Source organism: Zingiber officinale, chromosome 3A (genome assembly GCF_018446385.1).
Source record: "Zingiber officinale cultivar Zhangliang chromosome 3A, Zo_v1.1, whole genome shotgun sequence".
NCBI lineage: Eukaryota > Viridiplantae > Streptophyta > Magnoliopsida > Zingiberales > Zingiberaceae > Zingiber > Zingiber officinale.
The window spans coordinates 159,920,268-159,926,519 of record NC_055990.1 but is presented as its reverse complement, the minus strand read 5'-3'; positions in this window follow the sequence as shown (position 1 = coordinate 159,926,519).

Genomic DNA, 6,252 nt, shown 5'->3' with positions numbered 1-6,252 from the left:
GTGACCATTTCGCAATTGGATAAAACTTTATCCAAATGTCACGCTGAAGGCGCCCTCAAGTCGAAAATAGAGTTTCCAGGCCTTATAAAAAGAGCCCTGGAGCTAGAGAATTAATCATTAACTCTTGGACTAACTTCCTAACAACTACTTAAGCTTTTATTGTGTAAAAGGCTTCTCCGCCTTCAAAGAAGGAGATTCTGACTGAGCTTTTCAACCACCTTGGATTAACAACCACCTAGGTTGTAACCAAATCAATTCCTGAGTCTCTTCTTTAATTCTGTTCTTTTATTTTTATTTATTATTGTTGTAACTTAAGAGTTGAAAGAACGAGGAGGGTATTTTTTAGTTTCAGGCAATTCACCCCTCCCCTCTTGCCGGCCCGCTGCACCAACAGTCCACGAATGCCCCCGGAGGCATGACTGCTGCATGGACTCTGGCATCAACCTATATCTGTGCGAGCGGCCCCTGAATGATTATCTGGTGCTTGAGGGCTCGGGATTTAACGTCATCCAACTCACGCCATTCCTCGGTCGGAAGATGGAGAACCACCGTTATATGGCGCTGGCCACTCGGGGCTGATTGGGTCTAGGTCACTCTACTGGACAGTTGAGAAGATGACGTCGGACGGATGCCAGACTTTTAATCTTCGATGGCGGCGGCATGAAGGCAACTAGTGGCGCGCAAATGGTTCCCTATGGCAGACCAGATAGGGAAGGTGTCCGATTAGACGACGTAGAGGGAACAGTCGCCAGAGCTGGAGCTAGGGTCGAGGTTTCAACCCGCTCGGTGGAAGGGCGCATGCTAGTTGTGGTGGGGGTCCACACCACCGAGGAAGCGAATCGCGATGAAGTCTCCGCCCAGTGCCTCTTGCGCCTTATCAGTGGTTTCCCAGATGAGGCTGAATCTGACACCCACTCAACTGAAATCACCGACAACCGCTCGGAGGGAGGGTTCGATGAACCAACTACTCCACCGCTGGGAGTCCGGCTGGCTATCCCTTCACTCACTAAGGCTAGAGCCCCCTCGCTCTCGCCATGCGGGTCTTCTTGTGATCTGATCAGCTGCAGACCGCGACTCTCCAGCTCAGCCACGGTCGCTACATTGATCTCAGTGCCCGCAAGCTTGGCCTTTCCAGCCGGATGCGCACGCAACATAATGTCAGTTGCAAAAGAAGAAGAGAAATCAGTGAATCAAAGGAAGAAGTGAAGAAACTGCATACCTAGGCTAGACGGAAGCCTTGTGCGGATCGGACTCAAGCAGAAAACGTAGAGAACACCCTCTAGCAGCAATTTGTGGATGTCGTATTTCTGACAGCCCAGCATTAAAGTTGCATTGAGGTAGTCCGATCGGGTCTTGTACTTTTTTAATGGAGGCTGACTCGCCACTTCGAGCTACCAGTTGATCGAGAAGTCTGACCGCTCGGGAAGGCACATAAAAAAAAAGTAATCCCTCCAATGCGTGTTAGAGATCGGCATTTTATCGAAGAAAACTAAGCCCACGCGACTTGGAAAAGAAAAGTCCCCGGCTCAGAAAATTTAGGATAATAAAAATAATGAAAAAGTTGGGGAGTGAGAGAAATGTCGTGCAGGTAGAACATAACCACCACCCCGCACAGCAACCGAAAGAAATTCAGCACTAGTTGATGAAGAGATGCGAAAATATTTACATACGGCAGGAAAGGAGTGGATTGGAAACCACAGACTGACGGTAGACTGATCCCTAAAGAAACAAATATAGCAGGGCGGTAGACCATTTGGTCGATCGAAAGGAGAAGGAAGAAGAGCTTGGTAATCGGAAGGAAACTCATAAGCGGCTGTTAGGTTCTCAGCATCGCCGGTGTCAAACTTGGACTTAGTAGAGGTGTACCAAGGCCCAGGGACGACGACGAGAGGTTGTGAAGAACTCGTCATCGTAAAAAATAAAGAAAGAAGCAAAAAAATGTGATTGGAGGGAGGAAAGCTTACTGGAATGTCGTCGGAGGAGCAAGATAGGATGGATATCGTCAAGAAACAAAGGCAGAGTATCGCCAAAGAGCTCGAGGATGGAAATGTGCAAAAGGAGAAGGCGGCGAGTATGGGTTTATAAACCCTAGGGTCGGTTGATTGAGGTCATCTGATCTAGGGTCGCGGAGACCTAGGTAGAAATCTGGCTGTTGAATTCAAAGTGCCAAAAGTCACATCATTAGAGGATATCCGCCTGTCACGTCAAGCGTGCGGTGGCAGCAGGAGGGACACGTGGTTCTTGGCCACGAGATGACATTTAATGAAGGCAATTAAGAGGCATGGAGGCATACTTTGCTATAATGAGCAGGGATTTGTACGATCTTCCAGAAATATAGATGATGTAAACCCAGATCGCGCCCACCCAAGGCAGTACAAGAGAAGGTCTCGAGGATGGATCTTGCTTGTACTGATTGGTGTAAGGAAGCAGACGTATCACCGAACAACAGTCTTCAACAAGGTCGATCGACAATGAAAGTTGCTAACACATTCGCTCAGTTTCAAAGGAGCGGTCACATAGCCGACCGTCGGGCTACGTTGGTCCGATCAGAAGCTAAGGAGTGTCATAAGTCGATCGGGTAAAAAGCGTCATTGACAACTTGTCCAGTCAGTCGGACTTGCAACCTTGTTCGACTAGACTTGAGAGGGAGGCATGTGATGCGGTGATAAAGAGGGACCCACCCTGTAGGGGTTAGTTGCCACGATGGAGGTCAAAGTTAGGACGGTCAACGTTCAGATATCATATGACCAAACTGATGATAATCGTATTGGTCGGTCAGGCGATCAGGGCCCTGACCGGGAGGAGAAGGTTCCGGTCCGACCCCACCTTTGACTCAGGGAGGTGTGTCAAACAACCGATACTCAATGGGGTGTTGTTGGACGCCAAAAGGAGGAGGAGACGATATATAGAATCTTCCTCGAGCAGCTACCCCGCTCAGCCCGACAACAGGACTCGACACGAGCGCAGTGGAGTTTCGGTCGAGCGGACGTGGTACAGATGCAGCAACGTTCTAACTGAGCGGCTAACCCGCTTGGCCTAGCAACATACCCATTGTGTTATCTCTCGACATCCTTTTGGGAGTTAGTGCCGCTGACACCCGTCATGGTCGACAAGAAGATCATACGACGGAAGCTTCCACTATTATATCAGAGATATGCTCGGCTTGTTAAGGTATTATATCAGAGACACTTTACTGATAAGTCTTTTCAAGGAAAACTTCGAGAAGCGTGCTTGCTTGGAGAAGCGTGCACGTACGCTACAAGAACTCTATATAAAGGGGGGTCCAAGCATCGGCGGAGGTATGCGATATACACTATTTGTGCTACAGTGTTTATTCTTGTTACTTCGTCTTCTACATCATTGTCGGTGACTGACTTGAGCGTCGGAAGACCAACGCCGGGGGCCCCTTCCCTGGCTCATCATTCATGTTATCTATTTTGCAGGACCGAGCGGAGCCTACGGGCGATCAGCGGGACCACCACATGCCCAACTTTCCATCTCATCGATTTTCAGACAGGATCATTCTGCCTCTGGCTTATGTTGAAGGAGTCAAGCAAATGCGTTCCATTTGTCTTGAATTAATAATCTCCCTGATTGTAACCAAGTAAATATCGGTAATCTCCTACTCTTTTATAAGTATTTCTTTTATTTATTAAAGTGTTTGTCTAATTAAAGTTGAAAGAACAAGAAATGTAGATTCGTCTTTGATACGGTGCATGATCGTGGGGTCAGGGAGATGACGTGGTCGGAAGTCAAGCCCATGGGATGGTCAAAAGTCAAGCTTACGTGGTGGTCAGAAGTCAAGCTCACGTGGCGGTCAGAAGTCAGGCCTACGTGGTAGTCAAAAGTCTGGCTTACATAGAGGTCAAAAGTCCACCCTACGTGGAGTTCAAAGGGCCCGGTCTCAAGATAGTCAGGTCGGGCACAAGTGGCGTCCGGGGTTAGGCCTACAATGGCGAGTAGGAACTCGGAATAACCTTGCGGCATGGAACACGGGACCAACACGCACAGGTCGGGATGTGCCAACCAAGGATACAGGTCAGGATTTATAGTCTTGCGGCACGGAACACAGGGACCAAAGCGTACAGGTCGGGATGTGCCAACCAAGGATACAGGTCAGGATTTATAGCCTTGCGGCACAGAACACAAGGACCAAAGCGTACAGGTCGGGATGTGTCAATCAAGGATATAGGTCAGGATTTATAGCCTTGCGACACGGAACACAGGGATCAAAGCATGCAGGTCGGGATATGCAAACTAAGGTGTACAGGTCGAGATAGACAGAATCGGACTAAGGCTTACAGGTCAGGACAGACGGAATCGGACAGAGGTGTACAGATCCGGACAAACGGAATCAAACTAAGGCGTACAAGTCAGGACAGACGGAATCGAACTAAGGCGTACAAGTCAGGACAGACCGAATCGGACAAAGGCGTACAGGTCGGGATGTACAAACTAAGGATACAGGTCATGACCTATAGCCTTGCGACATGGAACACAGGAACTGAAGCGTACAGGTCGGGATATGCCAACCAAGGATACAAGTCAGGATTTATAGCTTTGTGGCACAGGATACCTGGATCAAAGCGTGCAGGTCGGGATATGCAAACTAAGGCGTACGGGTCGGGACAGACGGAATCGGGCTAAGGCGTACAGGTCAGGACAGACGAAATCGAACTAAGGCGTACAGGTCAGGACAGACAGAATCGGACGGAGGCGTACAGGTCAGGACGTAGGATAAGCGGAACCAAACTAAGGCAAGACATACAGGTCATGATACAAGGTAAGGCAGGTCAGGAGGTCACAAGACAGGACACGCAAGACAGGGCTGGGTATATAGATCTGGATTTGGGATGCGGCAAACGCAGGTTAGGAAATATAGGTCTACACCCCACAGAGCGAGGACGACAAGCGTAGGGACCCAGTCCAGGATTAACAGATCGGGGCAAGCATTGGGACCCAGTCCAGGATTAAAAGATTGGGGCAAGCATAGGGACCCAGTCCAAGATTAACAGATTGGGGCAAGCATACACTACACGACAAGCAAGTCAGAGAATCGTAACAACCTGTCAGGGAATAATCACTGTCTATCAGAGAATATGCTAATGGTCTGGCGCTCACTGCTTGCTGATTCCTTCCCAGACCTATAAGAGGACGCCACGTGTCATTTACCGTCAGACAAAGGCTGACATCCGACATTCCCTGACACCCATCAGGTTCCAGAAGCCCCCATTGCAGTATAAAAAGGGAAGCTTCGTCCTTACGCAGGTACGCTTACTCGTCTTTTTGTACTCATCTTTTACTTTTCGTCCTTTCACTGTTTTTCTGGGGAAAAAGTACCTGACTTAAGCGTCGGAGGGCCTAACCCGGGGACTTTTTCCTCGGTTTCTGATCTTTAACGACCCGTGGGCTCGTCTGAGTGTGCGCAGGACCCTTGCTTCGTCATCATCCCCCATCATCCGCTCGTGTAAGCTTTTCCGGCGGGTGCCAGATCGACCAGGCTTCGCAGCAACTTTTCGTCAACACCAACGACAACGCGGCCCGCTTCCATCTGACTCAACTTCTGGACGGGATCAGTCTTAATTATAAGGCTATTCATCCTCCTCTAATTGATCGTTAAGGGACCAATAATAATGGACTAAGTTTTTGTATGGACGAGGATCTAATGTCGATGGAGTTCCGCTCGTATTCTATTACGAACTTTGGAGAACAACAAAGGAAGATTAATGAAAATTTGAGCAAGTATCAAGTATAACAGTCATAACCTAACTCAGACCTTAAAAACCAATTTCAAATTAGGGAAGCACACTGTTAAAAGGCAAAATTACCCTTCCATCCCTTAAAAAAAATATAGACAAAAAAATGGAAAAAAAAACACTCCTAACTTTTTGAATTGTCAAAAGAACCTATTTTACTTTTGCAAAGTCATAGGAAGATGGAGTAGCTCTACAGAGTATAATAACTAATTTTTTTTAGTTCAATTTTATCAAAAATGTTATATATATATACAACATTTTATCAATTTAGTTAATATTATTTAAATTTGATTAATATCACTTTAAGATATTAAAATCATTCAAATATTATGGAGAAGACATTTAATAACTATTATAACTACTGTAGCAACCACTTAATTGTTGCTATAATAGTTGTAACAACTATCTCATATCTTTTATAATAACTTTAAGATGATTTTAAATATATCTAATGATTTAAATTAAGTTCAATTAATTTTAATCAAGTTGATAAAAA